The sequence below is a fragment of the Leptonychotes weddellii genome, chromosome 8, assembly GCF_054177405.1.
Source record: "Leptonychotes weddellii isolate Sample4059 chromosome 8, ASM5417740v2, whole genome shotgun sequence".
In the NCBI taxonomy this organism is placed as follows: domain Eukaryota; kingdom Metazoa; phylum Chordata; class Mammalia; order Carnivora; family Phocidae; genus Leptonychotes; species Leptonychotes weddellii.
The window spans coordinates 54858515-54886046 of record NC_138376.1 but is presented as its reverse complement, the minus strand read 5'-3'; the positions used below and the strand labels follow the sequence as shown (position 1 = coordinate 54886046).

Below are 27532 nucleotides of genomic sequence, written 5' to 3'. Positions count from 1 at the left end.
TATCCTAAAGTTGATAAAGGGACAATTTGTAACATTGATATAAGTGTTGAGAAAATGGTAATTTTAATAACTTTGTGAATCAAGGGGTTTATACTCCACCTTTGATACAACTGAAAGAGGAACTAACTGAATCATACATAGTTCAGAATTCACTTGAAGAATTGAATGACATTCTTATAATAAAACTTCCATTCTCATATACATTTCCTTATTTTAGCAAGATTTATCATTGCTTTTATCTATGAACAAGAAATATTGGAATCAAACTGCTAATAAATGCTGAATCATTCCAACAATATGTAATATTCATCTATTATATACAGAAACTATTTGGGAAAAAAAGCTAGATCTCATGGAGAGATAGATTTCCAAAATTTTCCAGTTACTTTTTCAATAATATTTTCTCAAAATGTATTTCTAATATTTTTCCAATAATTAGAATCTTATGTTTATAGGAAATATTTTTAAATAGTTTCAATTTACATACATAATTTTATAGTGTAGAAATATAACAAGTAATCAATAAACACTGTCAAGTTATATATACACAGATAAAAGTTTATAAAAGTAGAATGAAAATCTATGTTAATTTTTTATTTTTTTAAAGATGTTATTTATTTGATGCAGAAAGAGAGAGAGACAGAGAGATCACAAGCAGGAGGGGGCAGAGGGAGAGGGAGAAGCAGGCTCCCAGCCGAGCAGGGAGCCTGATGCAGGGCTCGATCCCAGGACCCTGGGACCATGACCTGAGCCGAAGGCAGACGCTTAACCCACTGAGCCACCCAGACGTCCCAAAAATCTATGTTTAAAGACAGAAAAAGAAATGATGCAAATTTGTCTGAGATGAGATTTTTCATATATATCTTTAAGTGGATGATAGACATCAAATCATTGTTAGATTTACCATTCACTATTAGAATCCCTGTTAGATTTCATTGGCTACACTATATATATATAAGTATATACATGCATACATACATGTTTCTATTTCTTTTTAACTTTACTCCAGGTAAATAGAAACTTTCGTTATATTTTTTAACTAGTTGTTGTTTGTAAACAGAAAGGTTATTGGTAATTTTATATGATCAAAAGGCAATTTATTAAATTGTCTTATTTGTACTAATCATTCAATGCATTCTCTTGGGTTTCCCATGTATACAGTTATAATTTAAGATAAATTTTGACAAGACAGTTTTACTTGCTTGTAATTTCATACTATTTTTCTTATCTGATTATTTTAGGTAGTACCTCCTGAACAATGTTAAACAATAAAGGCTATATTAGCAAAGGTAGAGGCTAAACTACTATAAAGGAAATATGCAAAAATTCAGTGGTTTAAATAAGATAGAAGTTTATTTTCTATGATGTAGAAATCCAAAAGTGAGTGACCCAAAACTGGACTAGTCTCAGAATGTTGTTTCTCTCTCTGTTTTCAAAGGCGACTGTTATATTTGCCAACATTTCCCCACTAACAGGAGGAGAAAAGCAAGTTCAGAATAAACAATTTTGTCTTCAAGGAGGTTACCTGGAAATTAGATACATCACTTCTGCTTACAACTCATTGGACAACTCTAAGTTACATGGTCACAGCCACACCTAGCAATTAAGCTACAAAACACAGACTCTAGCTGAGCAACCATGTGACCCCCTGTGGGCTTTCTATCACTAAATGGAAGGAGAAGAGGATGGATACAATACAATTAACGTAAAGAACATCAATGCCTTCTTCCTTGCTTTAATGAGAATGCTTCTAGTGTATCTCATTAAACATCATGCCTGCTATCGTGTTGAAATATATTTTTAAAAGTTAATAGGGTATCAATTTATTTCTATTTTATTAAAGTTCTTTTATTGGAAACATATATTGAATTTTATCAAATTTGTCCACATGTATAGAGCTGATGTATTTTTCCTTCTCATCCATCAGTACAGTGAATTTCATTAATTTATATATTTGTAATATTGAAGCCATGCTTGTATTTAGGATACGACTCTCACTGTGGACATCCTTTCTTAAAGGATAAAAAACTCAAAATAATTTGAATACTATTTTCTTCAAAAACTAAATGTAGGTCAAGTAGTCTTGATTTTTTAGGGGACAGGTTTAAAAGATCCTCTGGGTTTGGGAGGCTTAAATTAAGCAGGAGACACAGCCTCAAATGTCTTCAGAGACTGGATGGATAATGCAAATGGATAAAAGGAGAGTAAAGTGGTCTTGATGAGGCCAGGGTAAGAGTAAGGCCAGGGTAGAGGGATAGCTAATAGTCAGTTCCAGTGTTGAGGGCTGCTATGAGGACATCAATCCCTGTGATGCCAGATTGTCCTTTTTTCCCCTGCAAATCCAAAACTCATATTTTTATATAAAATTTCACAATCTTTAAATATTGATAACAAATTTAACATCACACATTTGCATACACACACACACACACACAAACACACACTACTGCACAGGCCAAAGAAAACAGTAACAGAATGGATCAGGCTGCCATTACTTCAGCTCAGGAGGAGGTTGACTAGGAAGAGGCAGTTGAATGGTTTAGGGTACATGAGGCAGCAGATGCAGGCACCAGCACTAATGGAGATCTTCTAGGCTGGCCTGTCCCCATAGTTGTCCATGTGCGCTGATGGTATGGTGCCTGGTCACAAAGATCTGCTCAGGCCTTAGGGCATGAGGGTCCCCTGACCAGGGTGATACTGAGGATTGCCTTTCCCCAAAGAACTGGGGCTCTCCAGTAGAGTAAAAGCCCAAGCAGAGGACCTGCTATACAGCCCTCCTGCTCCACTCTCACCTCAAAAACATAACTGAACCAATCCATGGACAGTGAGTGGCAATTTGTCAAACTTCAGTCAACTTCCCCCTCACACTGGGGCATTTGCATGGAGCACAGCCCAGGAAGGAGGGAAACTACTTTCAGAGGACACTACTCCCTCAGACTGTAGGGAAGCTTCAAGCACGGGGAACTTGTTATTTATTGCCCCCAAAGTAGGATACCTGAAATATCATTCTGCAAGGTTAGAGCCCTACAGGCTTCCCTATCACTACGGTGAATCATCCAGGCCCACCAGCATGTTGGACTAGGCCTGCCATAGTCCTTGCTACTACTCAAGCCCACTAGCCACCCTCCTTACTTTGCATTTTATACCTCAGTGACACAGAATTACTCATAGTTTCCCAAATACATGATTCCATTTCATGCCTGTATGTGGCCCATACCCCCTACCTGTCCCCTATCCCACTTCTTTGCTTCCTGTTAATTTTTTAAGGTCCACTTTGGATGTCAGCTCTCCCAAGAGGTTTTTCTTCAGCACTCAGCTCCATCATCCCAAAGCTAGACCCAGGCTTCAATTCTCCAATCCCATAATAAACCTTGTCTGCCTTCATCATAATTCTATTTTGCTTTCAATTTATCTGTTAATGTGCCTGTCTTGCATCAAGGGTAAGAATAGAGTTTGGGTTTTGGTTTGTTTGTTTGTTTGTTTTTTCATCTTTATATGCCCAGTTTCTAGGATTGCATCTGTCATAGAACAAGCACCCAACTGAACTGGCCTGAACTATACTAAACCTCCTCTCTGGCCTCATCAGGAAATTGAAGCTGTTGGCCTAAGCTTTAGAAGATTTCTGGGGTCACTTCCAATACTAAAGTGATTTAAAACATTCACTCCACAGATTTACAAATGATTTATGCTATTGTTTTAGCTGATATACGACTATCCCAGACTTTTTCAACTCAATCAGACCACACCTTGCTCCATTTAGAGCACATTTTTTATCAGCAATTTTATGGTAATTTCTTTCACTCAAAATGGCCAACCTATTTCTCCTGGCCTCTTTGCACAAATCTTTCCTGGACTTCAAGATGCTGCAATCAGCATTCAGGGTCTTTATCCTGCTCACTTTCTTTGAATATGCCGTCTCATGTCTCTCCCTACTTTTAATTATGCTACTAGTGTCCATAAAAAAAAAAAAATCCCTCAAATTTTCTCCTTAACAATTGTCTCTCAGGCTAACAAAGTCTAGTTTACAATTCCTATACCTCTAGAGGAATAATTTTTTTTCAGATATTCCACCTTCAAATTCTCCTTCACTCAGTTTTCTTGATACATCACAAAATAGTTCTAACGCAAGATTATTCCTCTTTACTTCAGACCCACTAATCCTAAAGTGTTCTACAAGCTACAGGTAGGCAATGGAATTCAATAAGCTTTTATCAAGCACATTCTACTCAAATAGTTGTAGTAGACCAATAGATGATTTTTGAGATGGGACTGCAAAAAGCTTGAATTTATACTAAAGTATAAATGGAATATGAACAAATTATCCTAAAACAAGGTAATATGTGATAAATATCATAGGGAAGTTAAGGCTAAATTCTGTAAGAGTCTGAGAAGAGAGTTCTTTTCTATTAAGGTGGCCAGAGAATGCTTAGTAAATGACTCAGTAATGGGGATGTCCCTGGAAGGTCAATAGGTTTGTGGTAGGTTTTGATAGGAGGGAGAAGAAAGGCATGGATGAAAGGATGACATGAGTAAAAAAAAGCTTGGAGACCAAAGAGTGTACTAAATTACTGAGCAGCTTGGCTTATTGGACCATGGGGAAGCATCTGAGCTTTAGGTGAACAAATTTGGTTGCAGAGGGATCACCAGAGACTGATGGCCCAAACAAGAAATTTTAGTTTATTCAGGAAATGAGATGTAGAAGACTGATGAATTTTGTAGATTGCAAAAAAGGGACTAGAGCTATTATGCTAAGCAAAATAAATCAGTCAGAGAAAGACAAATAACACATGATTTCACTCATATGTGGAATTTAAGAAACAAATGAGCAAAGGGGAAAAAGATAGAGAGAGAAAGGCGAACCAAGAAACAGTCTCTCAACTATAGAGAACAAACTGATGGTTACCAGAGGGGATAGGGGCGGTGGGGAATGGGTGATGGGGATTAAGGAGGGCACTTGTGATGAGTACTGGGTGTTGTATGGAAGTGTTGAATCACTATATTGTACCCGTGAAACTAATATTTATTTCACTATATGTTAACTAACTGAAATTTACTAAAAACTTCTAAAAATACATAAATCATTTTTTTAAAAAAAGGAACTAGAGTCTGAAGCAAAGAAGTCTGGACTCTGAGTATGAGACTGAGGGGAGGCAGAGTCTACCCTGTAGCTACATGACTAAGGTATCCTTCTCTTTGAATGTGAAATACATAGTGCACAAATTACATTTTCCCAAAATAAAAGAAGTGATAATATCAGTACCTTTCTCATCTAGTGGTAGTAAGAATGTAAAGAAATTAGTTACATAAAGTATTTAGCACAATAACTACACATAATAAAATAGTAAATGCTCAGTAAATGTTAACTATTATTAATAGTAAATTGCTTTAAAAGATCGTATTTTAAAGATAGTTTTTGTTGTTATATGCAGTGAATTTTAACTACTACTCAGATTTTCTTGTTAACTAGAACAATTATCTGAAATCTCTCTCCATGACAAAGCATATAAATGATCAAGTAACCGCTGTATAATGATTTATAAGAAATAACATACTCGGTCATTCAGATGACCAAAATGTATTTCTCAGATATATTTGGTCTTCACCCACAGTTCCTGAAGCCAGGTGAAATGGGTGTCTTGTTATTAATAATGGTGACTTTGGGACCCCACCCAAGGGCAGGAATAGTTGCCAGGACAACCAACTATATGATTAGAGGGTTGAAATTTTCAGTCCCCTTCTTGCTAAGGGTTAAAGCAGCCAACGGCCAATGACTTAGTCAATCATGACTAAGTAAAGAAGCTTCCACAAAAACCCAAGAGTACAGTTTTTTGGGTCTTCTTTATCTAGAGAGCTTCCACGCTTGGGAAATCAGAACACTTCCACATGCCACCAAGCCAGGCCCCAAGGTCCAGAGGAACAGAGCTCCCCTGTTCAGAAGCTCGCCCTATGTAGTTCTCCATCTGGCTGTTGATTCTTATTCATTATATCTTTTCAAAACTGGAAAATGTGTTCCCCTGAGTTCTTTGAGCCACTCTAGCAAATTAATTGCATCCAAGGAGGAGGTTGTTAGAAACTCCAGTGTCCAAAAGATGGGTCAGAAGCACAGGTAATAGCCTGGGGCTTGTGACTAGCATCTAAAGTGGGGAGTGGGGGACAGTCTTATAGGACTGGACCCTTAACCTGTGGAATCTGATGTTATCTCCAGGTAGATAGTGTCAGAATTGAATTAAATTCTCACATACCCTGTCAGTGTTTGAGAATTGCTTGGTGTTGTAGGGGAACCCCCAAAACATTGGAATTGAATCTAAAAATATTAAAGGAGTAATACACTGTAAGTGTTAATATATGCATAGGAGCATTCCAGGAGGCATGTACACAAATCTAACATACTAAGAGGGACTTTCCCTAGGGGTTGAGATTACAGAGGACTCTCATTATCTATGATAAACATTTCTAAGATGTTTACTTTTTTTAACCATCACTAATTTCATTTAAAAAATAACAGTGAAAAAATTAAAATATATAATGCAAGCAAATGGATGTTTGTTTTATTCTCTTTCTTAGTAATGACAAATATGTGTTCTATGTATATTCAGAACTATGTTATTTTACAGAATCATGGTCTCTCAAGTATGCAGTGCTTTATCTAGTCTTGTTAAATCATTCTTCATGCCATTAGATTTAGAAATTACAGCAGAAAATGGAAGCATCAAAGAAAAAAGTTTGAAAAATGTTGATGATTTGGCAAATAATCCTATGGACCTTTTAATACCATTTGAATTCTTAAGCAACTATTCAACTGTTTATCTGAAAATAAATATTTTCAAATACATTGGCTTTTTCTCAGTTCCAATAAATGATTTAGCTTTTTCCATCTTTCCAAGAATAATTTCCATGCTTTCCTCCAAGTGGTTAGTACTAAAAGCTAATTTGACACTGTCTCAACATACAACTATTCTTTCCATTGCACATATATTTATTTTAAAGGAATATTTTGGTGTTAGAACTTAAAAATCCATGGTTTAACTTTAAGAGTCTTCTATTAATAGTTTATAGGTCTTTTATGCAATATGTCATTCGGATATTTGCAAAAGCAGCCACTTTAGCAGTTTTCCAATAATTTGGTTCCCTCTCCTCCACACTGTAACTTGAAGAAATCATCTGATACAGGGAAGAAGCTAAATTTCTACTGATCTGATTTGTTTGCATATTGCAAGTATCCCGCTAGATATGAAATTCATTTTCTAAAAATTGAAGCAGAACCATTACTTCTGGACTGTGGATACTCAAACCAGTTGTGAAGACAAGCTAAAGAATGTAATAGTCTGCTTTAGTCATTCGGCTTTTGTTTCATGTTGAATCACTATGTTATATGACTTTTAATTTAAATTTTTGCACTGACTTAGAAATCTATAATAACAATCCTTTTTAATATATTGCTATGCCTTATAGTATACAATGGAAAAGGTCCTTTCCCCCCAAAATAAAAGCATTTATAATAGCTGGAGAGAAAACTCTCAGAAATGTTTCCAGAATCTACAGAGACAACAGACAATCTTTAGTTACTCTGAATATTCCTTATATAGAGAGTTACAGAAAAATAAATTAGGTATTATTTAATTCACTGAACACAAAATTATCTAGAAAAAAAATGCTCATAACATACTGCTAATTTTGTTTAGAATTTTTAAGAAGTTCTCTAATTAACAAACAATTGGCATTAAATGAAATAATGAATAGTATTATGAATGAATAGTAATATAATTAAGCTAAATATTTAACTAGAAGCAGGAAGGGAATTCCTAAATATATATCTAATATTCTACTTTAGACATTACTATGGGATACATATTCTTTATTTATTATAACATTATATTAATATACAACCTTTCAAACTTCAGGAAATTATTAATTTAAGAAGCTAAATGTTATTCCCTTATAGAATTGTACTACTGATAAAACAAGTTATTCTTTAAAGAAATACAGATGGTCAACAAGTACATGAAAAGATGTGTAACATCACTCATCATCAGGAAAGTGAAAATCAAAACCACAATGAGATACCATCTTATACCTGTCAGAATGGCTAGAATCAAAAACCCACAAAATAAGTGTTGGCAAAGATGTGGAGAAAAGGGAACCCTTGTGCACTGTTGGTGGGAATATAAATTGGTGCAGCCACTATGGAAAACAGTGTGGAGGTTTCCCCAAAAATTAAAAGTAGAGCTACCATATAATCCAGCAATTACACTTCTGGGTATTTGGGGAAGAAATGAAAATACTGAAAACTCTAATTCAAAAAGATACATGCACTCCTATGTTCATTGCAGCATTATTTATAATAACCAAAATACTCGAACAACCTAAGTGTCCATTAATGGATAAATGGACAAAGAAGATGTGGCATATATACACAATAAGATACTATTCAGCTACACAAAGAAGAAAATCTTGCCATTTGCCACACATCAGTGGACCTTGAGGGCATTATGCTAAGTGAAATAAGTCAGACAGACAAAGACAAATACTGTATGATCTCACTTATATGTAGAATTAAAAAAAAAAAAAACCATAGATACAGAGAACAGTTTGGTGATCACCAGGGCTGGGGGGTAGAGGGTGGGCAAAATGGGTGAGGGTGGTCAAGAGGTACAAACTTTCAGTTATAAAATAAGTCATGGGGATGCAATGTATAGCATGGTGACTATAGTTAATAATATTGTATTGCGTATTTGAAAGTTGCTAAGAGTAAATCTTGAAAGTCCTCATCACGAGGAAAAAAATTCATAACTATGTATGGGGACAGATATTAACTAGACTTACAGTGGTGATCATTGCACGACATATACAAATATCAAATTATTATGTAGTACACCTGAAAATAATATAATGCTATATGTCAATTACACCTCAATTAAAAATTATTTGAAAAGCGGGCGCCTGGGTGGCTCAGATGGTTAAGCGTCTGCCTTCGGCTCAGGTCATGATCCCAGGGTCCGGGGATCGAGTCCCACATCGAGCTCCCGGCTCAGCGGGGAGCCTGCTTCTCCCTCTGACCCTCTCCCCTCTCATGCTGTTTCTCTCTCGCTCGCTCTCTAAAAAAATAAATAAAATCTTTAAAAAAAAAATTATTTGAAAAGCATTTCAAAAAAGAAGCCAAGAAAAATTGTTTCTTCCTACATTTATGTAGCTATGACAATTTCTGCATTGGGACACTCTTGACACGTCTTATTTAGATTTATTCTGAAGAATCCTCAGGTATGAAACTTGTCAATGGGTCCTGGCATACATTAAAGTCAGCATTCTTTGGGAGGCATTTTCAAAGAAAAGGAATGATTTCTCTGAGGAATGTCTCTTGGCAAAAAACTCCCAACTGTTTTATTAATCACATTCAGAAGTCATACTTCCTTGCCATTCAGAGCAACATATTATATGCTGCTCATGTCAGCTATCATTGTGGCAGATCTAAATAAAACTGGAGAATGTGTGATGGCCAAAAATCCAGTAGTTGTAATTTTCTTAAAAACAACTGAAAAAGAAATGGAAGGAAAGGAAGGAAATAAATCTCATAATATACTTAATCTCTGCATTTTCTAATGCTCAGGAAATAAAAATAATAAGTCTACCCAATACTTTGTTGTATGAAAACAATAATACAATACATGCATCTGCAAATTGTACAATTTAAATTGTATATGGTATGCTAACTATAAATACCACATGTTTATACAGTATTTTTCTTGGAAGTAAAACAGGAAGAGGATAAACGGCCTCTGGTTTTTATTCAGCTGATATTTAAATATAAAGTGACAAATCAGTGACCTTGACCTAGATGTTGGAGGAGGGACTGTGCTGGGCCTCTAAATCTTCCAGGCCAAGGGGAGCATAACCCTAGCAGTGTGCTTTGCCCCACTGTGAGACTGAGAAAGAATGTCTACTATGGGCCTATGAGTACGCTGACTGCCTGCATCATGGACATCTCTTGTCAATGTTGTGGAGATGGAGTTTTCCTTAAAGTCTAGTTTGGCACATCCACATATTAACAGGGTCCCAAATCTTTCTGTACTTTTGTGAAGTACAGATTGGGACTGCCCAGAATATGCATCGTCCTCTTGGTATCAGCAGGAAAATTATGAACAACCTGCTGGTTTCCTCTAAAGGACAGATAGATATTCTCCATCCTCTTCCATTTCTTTCCTGATACAGGTTCAGTCCATCATCAAAGTCATCTCTTCTCCTTGAAATTTTCCTAGGTTTTTCTTCTCATGCATAGAAAACCTTTGGGAGATCTGTGGGTATGACCCAGTAATTTGCATTTAAACAAGTACCCCACCCAGCTGATTCAGTGGCCCAAACATATATTTGAGGGATTGCTCTCTAGTAAAAATAAAAGCTTTTGCAGATTTTTATGCAGAAGATGGACAAAATCTAAGTTATGTTTTAAAATAGTTACATTGGGGAGGGTATGGGCTATGGCGAGCGCTGTGAATTGTGTAAGACTGTTGAATCACAGACCTGTACCCCTGAAACAAATAATACATTATATGTTAATAAAAAATTTAAAAAAATAAACATTTTTTAAAAGATTGTAAAAAAAAAAAATAGTTACTTCCAGCTGCTTTATTGAGAATAGAGGGATCCAGAGTAATCAGGTAGGTTAGAATCAGTAGAAGGTTTTTTGTTTGTTTGTTTGTTTTTGCACTAATCCAGGCAAGAGACAATGGTAGTTCTCACCTTGGTGGTTGCAGGGGAGGTGGTAAGATATAGTCAAATTCTGGTTATTTTTGGTGCTAAAGCCAACAGGAATTTCCTGACATAGTTAATGTGGGGTGAGAATTAGACAACACTTAAATATAATGGCACAGTATTTGCCTGAACAACTAGAAAGATGGAGTGCTATTAAATGAGGTGAGGGAGGCTTCCAGTGAAGTCGGTTTGGAGGGTAAAAGGAGCACTTTGGGTTGGGAAATTATGAGTTTGAGATGACTGTTGGGTATTCAAATAGAGATATCAAGTAGGCAGTCAGATACACAAGTCTGATATGTTATAGGAGAGTTTTAGCCTGGAGAGTTCAGATCTTGAGGGTTGTCAGTATCCAGATGGCTTTTCAAGCTAAGTAGATGAGCCAACCCCATCTCTTGACTTTTGCATCTTTCTAATCTGAATTCCTTCCCTCATGACCACAAGTATTGATCCCAGGCTGCTCCTTAATAAGATTCCACATACTAACGTCCACCTCTGAGCCCACGTCCCAATTTAGCTTTCCCTGAGTTAGCTAAAACACGTCTAAAATAAGATCCACCCATATCTTTTGTTTGCTTCTTACCAGTAAAAGACTCCAAATTCCATAGTGTTTCATTTTAATTTATTTATTCTTTCTTTCTTTTATTCCTTTCATAAATATTCACTGAAAACCTACCATGTGCTAGTTACCTTTCTGGGCACTAAAAGACTAAGAACTTCTCACTAGTAACCTACTAAGTGAGTTATAAAGCCTGCATAAAAACTAAAACTAGAACATGGGTTTAATTGAGGCATCACATTGTGTAGTCTACTAAGGATTCTGACACCATGCATTACTTAACAATATAACTCATATTTGGCATTTACATTTTCAGAGAACAGGACTTTCCATAATGTGGGGGATAAACCTTTTATGATCAGTGACTTTTCAGTGTTTTCCTCCATTGTTGGTGGCTACCAATTGCTGCTAGATATTTGTAGAATTACTGCTATATTTCTCTTTTATTCATCATTTTGCCTTGTTTCATTTTTATTGTCTCCAATTCTTTGTTTATTCACTAGCAAATAAAGCCATGCAGAGTAGGGAGCTGGTGAGTTATTTGCTTTATAGTCAAAAAGGCTTGAGAACCACTGGTAAGATACAATTACTAATGGTCTAAGAGGTCACCTATCTAGTATCGTTTCAGGGGAAATCTGTAACTCAACATGTCTGCTGCAAATGAGACACAACACTACATATTTAAAAATGCATTGCTTCAGGTAGAGCATGCCTAGTAGATCCCTGTTTACATAGAAAAAACTAAAAACACAAATACTTTGTGCTATTACTTAGAGAAAATTGCTTCATCGTTTTGCATTCCAAAGTAATATCTACCTGTGAGCAAGATGGCGGAAGAGGTAAAGTTAGAGTTTAAGGGAAGAGTTAAATGATGGTTGATCATGTTTCAGCTAAAGATGCTCTTTTGAACCGTAAGGGCAGGCTTGGGGATCCATGTTCAAAGGAGCTACTCTGTGGGCCTGTGGAATAAGAAAGTTCCATAGAGTCCTGCCTTCCTACTTCCCATACCCTGTCTCCATGGCTCTCAGCTCTTTAGCATCACCCTGTCTTGATCTCCTGACTCCAGACTGCCTACATCATGAAATCCCAGAGAAGTTGTTAGGAATTCCAGGTTCACACCCCTAAATTTAAGATTGGCACTCAGTCTCCCACTTGGTCTAGAGAAGGAAATCAGAGAGTCAATGTGAGTCAAGAGCAGGGACAACTGGGTGAGGAGCTAAACTGGAGTCAATCACACAGCCAAAATCTAAGATATTGGTGCAACAAGGTGGCAAGAAGCCAAGATAACGGTGCAGCAAAAGGATGAAAAGAACGAGAGAAGACATGCAGACAAAAGTCTCTGAGACCACAGGGACAAGTTTGCCTACAGGAATATGTCAGGAATTTATCATTTCTCACCTTTGAAATAAGGATGTTCCTGGGTGGTACTTTGAACTCACCAAGAAGAAAGGTGAACTTCTTACTCACTTGTGGTTTTCTTTTCTTTTTTTTTTCAAATGCTAAGAGATGCTAAGTTGAATTTAAAAATTAAAGTATTATCTTTGAAATCTTTAATTAAAAACAGAAATCCCAAAGATAGGGAATACTGGAAAGACTGCTGGTGAGCTATAGTTAAAGTCTGTGGGACTTAATTTATGAGTTCAATATTTGTCAACATCAATTCCAACTGAAGACCTGCTTGATGGTGCTCTTAAAAAGCAGTAGCTACTGAAAAGTGAGCGCCTCAGCAACACCCACAGCTGCTGCTGGTCCAATATGGAGCACTTTTTACATGCATCAAATGCCTGACATCTTTAGGAAACCTGTTTCTTCATAGATAGGGAAATTTGGCCCCTTGTGAAGGCAGCAGTAAGTAAAAAAAATAAAAACTGTCAGGTGGTTTGTCATCAGTGCTTTTCCTTCCCAGAATTTCTTTCAACTTGTGCCTGATCCAGGAATCCCATTATCCTCCACATAGCTTGCCTATTACTGCCCTGCTTATTGATATAGAACTAACAGTATCTTATATCCTCAGATACACAGTTACCAGTTCCAAAGATTTCAGCCAGCAATCTATTAGCATCTGCAGGCTGAGTTAAAGATCTGCTATAGTACCTCTCAACTTAAATTATAAAATAAACAAATTCCTTTATCCCATGTTCCCCTCCACATTTTATAGAGAGGCTTCTCAAGATCTAATTTCTTTTCAATTTTCTCTTGAATCCACTCCAATAAAGCTTCTGTCCCTACTACTTCACCAATTCACTCCAAACTACCAAATCCAATGGGCAATTCCCCATTCTCATTTTATGTGGCATAACAACTTTTAACATAGTTGATCAACTAACCCCTCCTAGAAAATTTATTTCATTTTCCATGTGGGACAGCACTGTATTAATTTTTCCTCTAGCCTCTCCTTCTCAATCTCTTTTGCTGGTCCCCCTTCATCTTCCTGACTCCTAAACAATAAAGTGCTTTGACGGTTCAGGCCTTGGAACTCTTCTTGTGACAGTTACTTCTAGAGTGATCTCATCCAGGTATGGCAGTAAATACTGTCAACACTCTGATAACTTTCAATTTTATCACTCCTGCCTGAATGTGCCTCTGAAATTGAACCTTAAATATTCAACTACATTTTTCATGTCTCCTCTTGGATTTCTAATAATCATCTTACCATATCTAGAATAAATGTCTTGTTTTCTCCCCCCAAATCTTCTCTTCTAACAAGACTTCCTCACTTTAGTAATGGAAATTGTTTTTCCCATTGGTCAAAGGTCATATGTGCCTCTTCCCTTCTCTCACACTCTACAGATAGTCTAACCTCAAGTCAGCTATACTTCCTGAATGTGTCCAGAATTCAACCATTTCTCACCACTTCCACTACTCCAACTCTGGTTCAAACCATCAACATCTCTTACCTGCATTATTACAACAGTCTCTTAACTGGTGTCCTTCCTCCTACTTCTGCTTCCTTATATTCTACATACAGAGATCCCCTAGACACTCAAAATCAGAGCAGATCAAAACTCTGGTCAAAATGACTTCCCATTGCATCCAGAATAAGAACCAAAATTCTTACCCTGACTTATCAGATCATGTTCCATAGCCCATGTGACCTTACCTCCTCCCCACTCTATTTGTTTACTATGTTATAGTCACACTGACACTGGTTTCCTCCTCTTTCTCAAACACAGTTCTGTCTCAGGGCCTTTGAACTTGATGCTCCTTCTTCCTGGAGCAGTCTTCCCACAAATACCAGCATGGCTCAATCTCACTTTCTCCAGACTTTATTCAGTTCACACCCCTCATCTTATCAAGGAGGTCTTTCTTAATATCACTCTATAATAGAGCAACCTCCTTTCTTATTTACTTTCTGTGTCCCTCAGCCCGCTTTACTTTTCTTCAGAAGTTTTATCACTATCTGACATATTACATAAGTAATTACTGATGATCTATCCTACCCTCACTGGAATGAAAGCCCCAAGGCAAATATTTTGTCTCTATGTTTCATTGCCGTATCCACAGTACTTAGAATAGTGTCTGGGGCTATATAGAAGATACTTAACAAATATGAGCTTAACTATTTAATTAAATAAATAATAAGTGTATTTATAGAGTTTTTTTTAATGCTAGCTGGAATCTCCTCTTTCCTTCCTAATGCTACCTCCCGAATCCATCTGCTAGTATTTAGGGTCTGCTTGTGCTGGCCCAGGTGACCATTCTAGTTTCTCATGCCCCAGGAATATTTCTTCCTGGCACGGAATTGAGGAGAAAAAAATAAATTGGGATTTACCTGTTTAATCATCAAGCTGATCTAATCCTTACGCTAGGCACTCAGGATCCAGAGATGAAAGCTTTAGAAAACAAATTGTGAACAGTTTAGTTTGGTGAGAAAGACAAAACAACAATTTCCATATGTTATTCAAAGTCCCATAACAGAGCACATAAAGGGTTCTACAGGAGTACAGAACAGAGCCCTAAACCTTAGTGAGGTACAGGGACACAAGAAGTGAAAAAATTTCAAAAGTTATGAAGCTTGCCAAGTAGCAGTAGAGTAGGGATGGATACCCCAGGTATAATATGTAACTTGTAGATAGTCATCAGGACATGAAGAAGACTGCAGAGCAGGAAATAAGCTAAAGAAGTAGACAAGAATCAGGTCAGCAAGAATTTGCATGCCATGATGAAAGAGTATATATTTTATTTTGAAATTGACAGGGAGCCATTGAAGGGGTTTAAGCAAAGGAATGAAATGACTAGAATCTAGTCCTGGCCCCGCCCCTCACTGACTAGGATTTAGGCCAAATTATTTGATGCAATGTCTATCCAATTTTTTCAGCCAAAAAAAAGCCTTCGTTCAAACAAAGGGTATCCAGAACTAACACATAAATCAGATAAAACAGAACACTCTGGTTGAAGACTGGCCTATTTGACCCTTTACTCTTTGCATCAGTCTCTGAGGCCCCTCCATGAAATCCTCAGAGCTCCATGGATTACATGGGCCAAAACCCACTGACTACATATCTGTTTCTTCATCTGTACCAAATTCCATAATCTCTAGAAGGCTTAAAATATGTCTTTTCCATATAGCCTTACACAGTTGATTTTCCCCAACAACATTCTAAAGCAATCTTTTTAGATCATTTGATTGTGGCAAAAGGTGTCAAAATTGTACTTTCATTTTTCCTCAAGAGAGCTTGCCTTAGTTAAAAAATATATCCTTCCAGAGAATGACTTTTATATGAAAAAGATGCCCAGATATTATTGTTAGACTAAGTGTAAGAACCTCATGGCATCTTAACCAACAGTACATGCTAAAGCCTAACTAAAAGTTTAGGGCTGTTAACTAGAAGTACTATAAATCAACAGAAACACTAACTAGCAAAGTTATGCTTCAAATGTAAAGTTGCTTAAGTATGTTATCAGAAAAGACTAGACAATGAGATTTTATTGCCCTCATGTTTATTCTTCTCAGGTACTGTACCCTAGATGTCAGCCTTTAATGAAAGCATTCTTTCTCTTCATATTATTCCATAACTAATAGAAGTCTCTTGCTATATGATTCTATGAGTTTAGTTAACACTATACTGGATAAGTACTTAAACTTACCCAATATAAAAGGTGAAGAATAGACTTTTGGGGAGAAAATTTTGAGCCTACAGCATGAAAAAGAAATATAAATATATTGAGATACATGGAGACATCAAAAGATGTGTCTGATCTCCATTTCCATTGTACTCCATGGCCCTTCCAGCATGTACAGCATTCTACCATTTCTGCCTAAAAGAAGGAGGGCCACAGCAGACATACTAAGGAAAAATAAGACAATCTTGGATTTGGCATTTCAGAACATAAGCAATAGCTTAAGTGGGCAAAAAAGAAGTGTTTTAAATTTAAAAATTCAAAATTCTGTAGGATTCAGGGCTTGAAATGTATACTCTCAAATTAAGTGCACGTGTTAGGCAGAATAAAAGCCACCCAAAGATGTCCACATCCTAGTCCCCAAAATCTGTGAATATGATACCTCACTCGTCAGTTAAGCACCCTGAGATGGATAGATTATCCTGGATTATCCTGATAATCACAATATAATCACAATAGCCCTGAGATTAATAAAAAGGCAGCAAGATTAGAGTCAGAAAAGGTGTTGTTATGGAACAGAGGGTCAAAGCCAGAAAATACTGTTTCTGGTTTTCAAGATGAGGAGGACACCATAGGTCAAGGAATGCAGGTAGCCTCAGAAAGCTTTTGGAAAAGACAGGGAAACAGATGGCACTGCTGACCCATTTATTTCTAAACCTTAGATAATTTGTGTTGTTAAGCCACTAAGTTTGTGGTAATTTGTTGACAGAACAATAGAAAAGCAAGACAGATTTTGGTACTGATAATGGGGTTACCTAACTATGTAGAAGTAGCTTTGGAATTAGGTAATGGGTAGAGGTTGGGAGAATTTTGAGGGAGCATGCTAAAAAAAGACTAGAATTCACTAACACACTGTTGGCAGTGGTTAAAGGCACTGCTGCTGAGGGCTCAGAATGAAGTAAAGAGCATGATAAAGAAAGTTTATATCATCTTAGAGAAATTCTTCAGGTAGAAATAAAATCATTCCAGATGGAAACACAGAAATGTAAGAAGGATTGAAGAGAAATGGAAGACATAAATGTGAGGAAACATAAACAGATTTGATTAACAAAATATAATATAATGCCCAATGTAGTTTAAAATGTATGTAGAAATAAAATCTATGCCAACAATGTAAAAACAGAATTGGAATAAAGGGAGTGAAAGTGTTCCAGAGTTTTAGCACTATTACAGAAATAGAAACGTGATCATTTGTTACAAGGCAAGGACAGATATTTGTATAATTTAGTAGCAACGAAGAAAAATAAAGACTAGTTTTTAAGAAGTGTCACTAATAAATTAATAGTAGGAAAAATATAAAAGGAAAATTTGACAGAATGAGAGGAACAGTAGACACATCCAAAATCATACAAGGGATTTTATACTTTTCTTAATAGATGATGAAGCAAGCAGACCAAATATCAATAGGGATATAAACCTAAAAGCACAATTCATATATTTAATCTATTTAACATATATATAACATTGCATCTAACAATGACCAAATTAACTTCTTTGCAAATACACATGGATCATTAACCAAAATTTATGCTGTTAATGCTGATACAACACAGTCTTGACAAATTTCAAAGACTGAAATCATGTATTATATGTACTTTGAGTGCAATGGAATTAAACTAGAAATAGACAAAAAGATAACTAGAAAATTGCCAAATGTTTGGAAATTTAAGAAATACTATTATCATGTTTGTATAGCCCATACATAAATGAATACATGAAATCAAAATTTTAAATTTAATAGGAGTTGAATTACAGTGAAGTTAGAACATATTGAAAATGATGACTGTATCTAAAGTAGTGCTTAGAAGAAAATTTTAGTGAAATGCTGAACAAAATGTTAACAAATTGAAAGCAGTGATATTTAATAAGAATACACTTCACCCATGAGAGAATTAGCCCAGGAACACAAGGTTGGATGAACACTCAAAAATAAGTCAATGTTAAAAAACAAAAAACAAACCCTCAGTGTTAATTCACCACATAACTGTTAAAAAGGAAAAGATATTTGATCATCTCAATATTTACAGAATAAAAATATTTGACCAAAGTTAATACCCAGTCATTGTAAAAACTCTTAGCAAACTAGGAGTAGAACAAAACTTCTAAACATGATAAAGACTTTCTTAAAACAATCTACAGCAAACATATTTGATGGTGAAATATTGAAAGCTTGCCCCCCCTGCGATTAGGAAAGAGGGACAAGGATTATGCTAACACCACTTCTAATCAACATGTCAGTAGTGTTCACTGAGGCACAATCATGGTCACCAGTGTGCAATAAAGCAAAGCTGTAGGTGATATTTTATCATTTCCTTCTTCCACTATCCAATGTGCCCTTTGTTCTCAAGCAGGAAATCAACTAGACTGAATTCTTTACTCAGCAGAATAACACAAACCTTCACTCCTGGTGGGTCATTCTCCTCTGTTGTTGTTGATTGCTAGAGTTATTTGTTAATTTTTACTTTGGACATTATACTAAAAAGTATCTGAGAGAATCCTGTGGGTCTCAAATATAGAGAACATGGTTTTGACCACCACCCAAATAAGTGATCTTTGTGGGGGAAAGCTGTGGTAGAGAATAAGAATGAATAATAAGATATTTGCTTAACCCTAGTACAGATCCAATGCATGTAGCCCATGGTCTAGGTCTGTGCATCTCTGAAGAGAAAGAGTTATTTAAATGTCAGATGCAACACTGATTACACTCTGATGTTTTGACTTGAGGTCCCGCTTTCCGTGAAGTCTTTATTCAGAGTCTCCACCTCTGTCACCACTCTGGGGTTTTTTTTGTCCAACCCTGTCATGTTTCTCTGGTACAATTGTAATATAGGCATCTGGAACTAATTGATGCTTGCTTACTTTTTAATAATCATCAGATGGGAGTAATAAGAACCGTTCAGAAATAAAAGCTTATAAGTAAAGGGAGTAAAGAAAAAAACAGACTGAAAGTGCTTTAGATATTGTTTGTCCCTAAAGTAGAAATGAACCACCTTTGACATTCCAAGCCCAGAGAAAGAACCTCAGAGAGATTTGAAGGATCTAAGAGGAAGGGCTCTTATCTCCAATACAGCATAAAAACTGGCAAGTATGGTAAAACAAACATGCAAACAAGCAAACACCTTGAACTCAGTAGACTAAAAGTCAATAGAGAAGAAATTACCAAAGGTGATATCCAAGCTGACATATCTGATATCTCATGCCAGATATCTTCCATTTGCCCCTCCAGATTCACTCCCTTCTCTATTTTGCTCTCTTCCTACTGGTTCCAGTGGGATTTAGCCACTGGGGACTGCAGAAGAAAATGAAGACAAAGTGTGATACCAGTGTATTTATTCCCCTGAAGCCTTTCCTGAATAGTCACCTTAGGTTGGCTGCGTCCCTTGAATGATCACTGCTCCTTCCAAGTCAGCCTTCAGTTCTTAATGTCTCCCTTTCTAGGTTCTGGTAGCCTTTCTCCTCTCCCTTTTAGGGTCTGCTGCTAGCTCTGTGTACCTGTACTAACCTTTGTTGGCTCCTTACATTCCCCACATCTTTGTAATTAGTTCCTATGTGAATAAACTCTCTGAAATACATTAATTTGAGTGTGCCATTTGTTTCTTGTAGCAACCCTTGTGAATATGAGACTTATGTGCATCCTACTGTGCTTCATGGAGGCAGATAAGTTCAGTTTTCTAATGTTACCAAGAATAGTATGGACATAGCAGTGAGCCTTAGGCATCTTGATGGTCTTTCACACAGAAAGAAAAAGGAATAATGTTGACAGGGCAAAAATCATATGGAAACATAGCCGTCTTTTCAGTTGCTAGCACCAATAGATGATGACCAAGAACTAGACCCCTCTTCACCTAATACCCCACCCCAAACCCTTGGCATTGCAAAGCCCACCAGAGCATAATAGGGTCAGGAAGTATAAATTAAGCTGTTACAGTTGCAAGGTTATTTTTCTTGGAAATAAATTATTTCACTAAAGCAGGCATTCTTGTTATACAATTGGCCATGAAATCTTGAAAATTTGAAGTCATTTTAAATTATTCCTTCTTCTTCATTTACTTATCAGTTAGAAACTGAAAATTGTAATTTTCCCTGCAAAGTATCTCTCGATTATATTTCTTCCTTTCTTTTTTCATTAATTACACCTTTGCTTAGGTACTTATCTCTCTGAATTATTGCAGCAACCTCTTAACATGTCTTTTATATTAACCTCCAAAAAACTGGAATTCCCCTCATTCTTCTCATTTATAACATAAACACATCACAAATATATTAATATTGACATAGTGTATGTGGGAATAAGTTTCAACCCCTAATATGAAAGAAAAAAGGATGTCAACTCTCAGAAGTAGGGCTAATTCCCTGCACCTGGCATGAATCTTGTTCTATGGGTATCTCCCTCACCTATAACACGTAAAAGCTTATAATAGATATTTACCATATTCTCTGATTACAAAAAAATTATAAATTAGGTAACAATTTGGGGCACCTGGGTGGCTCAGCCTATTGAGTGTCTGACTCTTGGATCTCAGCTCAAGTCTTGATCTCAGGGTGGTGAGTTCAAGCCCCAGGTTGGGCTCCACGCTGGGCATGGAGCCTACTTAAAAAAAAAAAAAAGTTATGTAACAATTTAATTAATTGAATTGTAGCCTAACACTTTATTGGATGAGTTGGATATAGTAGGTGCAAAAAAAGAAAGTAATTTTATTGTTTCCTACCACTGTCTTTGTAAATCTACTCCAAGATTTGCTCTCATCTTTAGGTAAAATTTGGAGAAGTATTTATTGATTTCCTGATTACTGCAAGTCTCTTTTTGTAAGGTAATAAAAAGTCCATTCTCACCTTACATGAGAATTCTTAAGTTTACTTAAATTGTCTTTCCACTCCCTGCTCTGACTGACTTCCCCTTTGGAAGGCTATGTTAGAGAAGAGAGAGTCATGGTGTAGACTTTTCTCTTTCACCAGTATTCCAAATTTCCAATTCTCATTTGAGATCTTTCAGGGCTAGAAACTGAGAAAGGAGAGGTAAGAGGCAGAAATGCTGTGCATGACTGACTTAGTTGTCATCTGGAGCTCTGTTAATTGAGCATGCTAATCCTTTTGAATTCTTTCTCTTGGCAATGCCACTTTTGGCTTTCCCATTGGCCCACTAATACTTTTACTAAGTTTTCAGATTAGGTTGTTCTCTTTCTTGCACTAATCAACACTGACTGACAACCCATTATGCAAACCAGCAAGCTCTCTTAGATCTTGTATAAATGAAAGATTTAGAACTGTTAAAAATACATTCAATCTCCATTTACATATCTAATGGTTTCTAGGAAAATCAATAATACAAAGAAAAATTATTACTATGTACCAGGACCTTTATAAATGATATTTTATTTAATCTTCACAAAACACTTTGAGAAGACTATTCTACTACAGATGAGAATACTGACAGTCAAAGGAGTTAATTTGCCTAAAGTTATATAGGTAGTGAATATCAGAACCCAGATTACAACCTCATAGAAGACTGATTATCGAAATCAAGTAAGTTAACATGTATAAAGTGCTTGGCTTTATATAGTAAACATTATCCAACAGTTTGTTAGGTAAATAAAAATCAGTTGTTCCATAAAAGACATCCTCTTATTTCTCATTTGTCATTCAAAAAACTCTGAGTATAGTTCATTCATTCTACAAAATCAGCCAGCATAGACTACTATCAGAACTCAAATTTTCTGCCTTTTTATAGCTTAATAATACATTTGGATGTGAGGCATACATACCTGAAACAATCGAGAAACATGCAAGACATAATCCAAGAAATGTTAATCATTATTACATTTGAAAAAGGGAGAGATTAGGGCTCCTAGATGGCGCAATCAGTTAAGCGCTGGGCTCTTGGTTTCGGCTCGGTGGGGCTCTGCCTTCAGTGTGGAGTCAGCTTGAGTCTCTCCCTTTCTCTCTCTCTCTCTCAAATAAATAAATAAATCTTTTAAAAAAGGAAAGAAAAGAAAAAGGGAGAGATTGATGAAGATATAACACCTAAAAATGAAGAGTTAACATAGAACTCTAGAGATCTCGTCACAAAAGGCAAAGCATTAAAAAAAATACATGTACAAAAGTCAAAACTGGACAAAACACCCACAAATCACTTTTATAACTACAGATAAAGGCAGAACGCCAAAGCAAATTTATGTAAATGTTAACTCTTTTACCAAATATTCTAAAAAGTAGGGTGGATTGTTACTTATGTATTGGGAAGATAAGTGTTTAGAAAATAAAAAATTATTAAAAAAAAGGAGAAAGACATTAGTTCATTGATATGGAATAAAAAATACAGAATAGTCAAAATAAATAATTCAACAAACTGATTATTCAAGGCAATGTGGAAATAATAAGTACTTAGTCAAGCTTCAAAAATAAAAATAGAAACTTTAAGGGAGTATGCTTATGTGTTCTTTGGTTTTATAGCTGTGTGGCCCAGATTTAATCATTAGTTGAATAAAAGTGTTTGGCATTGAATATAAAGTTAGAGCATATATATGTAAATTTTTATATTCAAACTTAGGATCTAATAAAAGACCAAAATTAAATTAAAAGTATGTATGAACTCTGTTTAATGTTTAGTTTATTACCTCAGCTTAATCTTAAAACTATTTTTTTAGTCCTTCTCTTAAAAGATATTTCAACAGATAATTGGCTAAAACTGGAAGCACAAAAAATTTTTAAATGAATTCCACATGGATGGATTAATTTTATGACTCCAAGTGCATTTTAAAATTTAGCTTCTAACAAAGATTGTGTTTTGTCTCAAATTATTATTTAATAAACATACCTATTATTAATTAAATTACAACTCAGTATCTTCCTGCCTCATATTTTTCAACCCTATTTCTTAAATGTCAGCAGTCTTCTCTGATCAGTAAATGTGGAAACAACACACATAAATTAGAGAAACCTAACCTACCTAAAGAATAACGTTAAAAAATATATAGCAGATTATATAATAAAATACAGAAGAGAAATTTATTTTATTAAGTTCAGAATCAATTGATTGAAAACTACATCAACCATGTCATGATCATTTTGAGATCAAGAAAACTTTTTTTTTTTTAAGGAAAACTAATTTTTAAGTAGTGTGCAGTTATAGAAATTTTTAAGTAGTACACAGTTATGGAAATTTGTGGAATGAATGAGTAAATGAAGAACCCAGATTACAACATACAATTTTATTATTTCCTCAACCATTTCAATACAAAACACATAAAAATATAATAAAATATCAAACTTTCATCTTCATTATAATAATCAAAGAAAACCCTCACATAATCATAGATAGAAGACTAGAATCAATATTATTCATATTTGTTTTTTACTAATTTAACACATACTCAACTTATTCACTTAATTGCTAAAAAATTTTAACTCAGAGCAAGATGGCAGAATAGAAGAAGTTTTCTACCATTATCTCTCCAGAGAACATTGATCTTGACAACCATCCATGGATGAGAAGATATTTATAGGAGTCCAGGAGTCCATCAGAGAAGTTCCAATACACTGTTGGAGAAAAAGAGAGACAGAGAGAGAGAGAGAAAGAGAGAGAGAATAGATGCATTGAAGAGGGTAAAAAGAAAAGAACAGTTTCACTTTACCTGAATCATCCATCCCCGAAGAGAGCACTGCTCAGTGCCAAGAGAAACCCCAACAGCCTGCAATTTCTCCCACAGGGAAAGTGAAAATATACTGTATGAGCACATGGTTTCTCCAGCCAAGCAGGATATTGCCCAAGAAGTCTACTTCTTTCTTGCCCCACCTAGAATACTGAAGTGATACGCAAGGTTGAGGGTTTGGAAGAGCTGGAAGCACAGCAATAATGGCTCCAAATCATCAGAGGGCTGTGGATCTAACTAAATGCTGCACAGAATTCATAAAGGAGCCTACCCATGAGCCTCTGGCAATATCTTGCCTGCATATCCCCTCAAATGGCCCAAGAGCAACTTCTATGTTGTGTGCACCTCACCCACCCCACTTCGGCCAGTTCCTCATGCATGCCCCCACAGATATATAGTGTGAGCCTTTACAGACAGCTTGCAAAACAAGCACAGAAGCCTGCCCTATTCTGGAGAACTAGGAGAAAGCGCACAAATTTGAGCATTTCGGGGCAGCACCTGAGGCAAAACAGGGAACTCATCCTGCAGCCTGCCTTTGCAAGATTAAACGAAGGCATACAACTTTAGGAATTACCCCCAAGGGGGAACAAGAGATGTGGAATGGGTGCATCCATACAAAATGTCAGAAACAGCCTAGGCGTGCCTAGTCAGGCTAACTGGTGAAGGTATTTCTCTCCTGAAGCCAGTCAGGAAAGACTGCAGGATGTGACTGTTTCTTGAAATGAAAAGACAGCAATGCAAGAGTTTAAGGAACTCAAAAAAAAAAAAAATCAAGGAAACATGACATAAGCAAAGGAACACAATAATTTTCCAGTAACAGACCTCAAAGAAATGGAGATCTATGAATTGCCTGAAAAGAATTCAAAGTAATTATATAAGGAAACTCAGCAAGCTACAAGAGAACACATACAGATGACTCAAAGAAATCACGAAAACAGTACATGAACAAAATTAGAAGTTCAACAGAGAGACAGAAATCATAACAAAAGAACAAAGAGAAATTTTGGAACTGGGGAATACCATGAGTGAAATGAAAAATACAATAAAGATTGTCAACTTTGACTTGATCAGAGAAGAAAGAATCTGTAAACATGAAGACAAATCACTTGAAATTGTTCAGTCGGTGGAGACAAAAGGACAAAGAAGGAAAAGGATTGAAGAAAGCCCATATGACTTATGGGACATCAGCAATAAAACTAAAATACACATTATGGGAGTTGCAGAAGGATGCAGAGAGAGAAAAAGGAACAGCTTATTTAAAGAAATAATGTCTGAAAACTTCCCAAATCTGGGGAGAGATATAGATATTCAGGTCCCTAAAGCTTAATGGTCCCCCAAACAGGTTTAATTCAAAGATTTCACTGAAATACATTATAATTGAATCATCAAAAATCAAGACAGAGAAAATTTTGAAAGTAGCAAGTGAAAAGGTTTGTCACATTCAAGGGAAACCTCAGCAGATTTCTGAGCAGAAACCTTGCAATCCAGGAGAGAACAGGATAATATATTCAAAGTGCTAAAAGATAAAAACTAACAGCTAAAAATACTTGAACCAGCAAAACTATTTTTTCACAAATGAAGGAAAAAGGAAGTATTTCCCATACAAATAAAAGGTTAGGGAGTGCATCACCATGAGACCTGTCTTATAAGAAAGGCTAAAAGGAGTTCTCCAAGCTAAAATGCAAGGAAGCTAGCATGAGATGTGAAAGTAATGAGAAAACATAAAACTCACTGATAAAGGTATGCAAATAGACAAACTCGGAATATTCTAATGGTAGTATAACTTTTAACTCTAGTATAAAGGTTAAAAGACAAAGGTATTAGAATAACTATAGCTATAATTTGTGACATATATATGTGTGTAGGAATACTATTCAGCCTTAAAAAGAAGGAAATCCTGCCATTTGCAACAACATTGATGAACCTGGAGGACATTATACTAAGAGAAATAAGCCAGACACAGAAAGGCAAATACTGCATGATCTCACTTACATGTGGAATCTAAAAAAAAAAAAAAAAGTCAAATTCATAGTAATGGAGAGTAGAATTGTGGTTACCAAGAACTGAAGGCTGAGGGAAATTGGGAGATTCTGGTCAATGGGTACAAACTTTTAGTTATAAGATGAGCAAGTTCTGGAAATCTAATGTACATCATGATAACTATAGTTAATAATAATGTATTGTGTATGTGAAATTTGCTACCAGTTGATCTCGTGTTCTCATCACACACACACTCACACACACACAAGTAATTGTGAATATGTGAGGTGATGGATATATCAATTAGTTTAATTGTGGTAATCATTTCACAGTATGTATATATATCATAACATCACATTGGATACCTTAAACACATACCATTTTTATTTATAAATCATACCTCAATAAACTGAAAAAAAGAATTCATCAAAACATACATTAACACATTTATTTCATCTTTATAGCATCCTACAAGATATACTATTAGTAACCCCATTTTACAGGTAAGAAAACTGAAGCTTAGAGTATTAAAGAACTTGCCCAAGAAAAAGCAGGGTTTCAAACCCAAGCAATCTGGACCCAGAGTGATATGTGATGCTTAGCCACCCAGACTCTTTACATTGCCAATCTATTTTTACCTTCTTTATCTTTATTGAGTAAATTTTTGCCTCAAAATAAAAGCTGTTTCTCATAGTCCACAACAAAGTATTTATTTCTTTTCTATAATGTCATCTTTCTTTCAAGTCCTACCTAAAGAAATAAGACCCCCCTCGTTCATTCCACATTAAACAAATCAGATGTTTAGAGAATCAAAGAACTGTTTTGGTTCATCTCAGATTTCTTAGTCAATATATCCTACTGATCCCATTCTGAGTACCAAGAACTCATATATAGCTCCTTTGAAAGTCCAGATGAACTAATGGCTTTCAGTCTACTAGAAGACATCAGTCCTTTGAAGGAGAACAACCATAGTAAAGATATTAAGCAATCAACAACATTGGTCTCTAAGTTCAAGATGTGAGTTTCTCCTAGATTAATGGTGTTCAGATTTTAGCATGCATCAGAAACACCTGAAAGGCTTATTAAAACACAGATTGCTGGGCTCCGACCCAACAGTTTCTGATTCAGGAGGTTTAAGGTGATACACAAGCATTTACATTTCTTTTTTTTTTTTTTTAAGATTTTTATTTTTATTTATTTGACAGAGAGAGAGACAGCGAGAGAGGGAACACAAGCAGGGGGAGTGGGAGAGGGAGAAGCAGGCTTTCCGCCAAGCAGGGAGCCCGATGCAGGGCTCGATCCGAGGACCCTGGGATCATGACCTGAGCCGAAGGCAGACGCTTAACGACTGAGCCACCCAGGCGCCCCCAAGCATTTACATTTCTAATAATTTCCTGACTGATGCTGATGCTGCTGATCACAAGACCGGCCTTTGAGAAACATCAACCTAGGCTAAGTGTTCCTAATTGGAGTTCCACAG

The 27532-nt window shown here is 36.0% G+C and overlaps 1 long non-coding RNA gene across 2 annotated transcripts; it reads right to left on the bottom strand.

The window, feature by feature from the left end:
* Window positions 1-8628: 8628 nt before the first annotated feature.
* LOC145723032 (uncharacterized) lies at window positions 8629-24690 on the bottom strand. Of its 2 annotated transcripts, none has more exons than XR_014147748.1 (6): window positions 24055-24690; window positions 22186-22391; window positions 20904-21014; window positions 19584-19712; window positions 15075-15135; window positions 8629-9529 (listed from the first exon to the last, which is right to left on the bottom strand). It is a non-coding gene; the product is annotated as an uncharacterized LOC145723032 (long non-coding RNA). The 2 variants fall into 2 exon arrangements; XR_014147747.1 differs by having other exon boundaries at window positions 20904-21011.
* Window positions 24691-27532: the final 2842 nt, after the last annotated feature.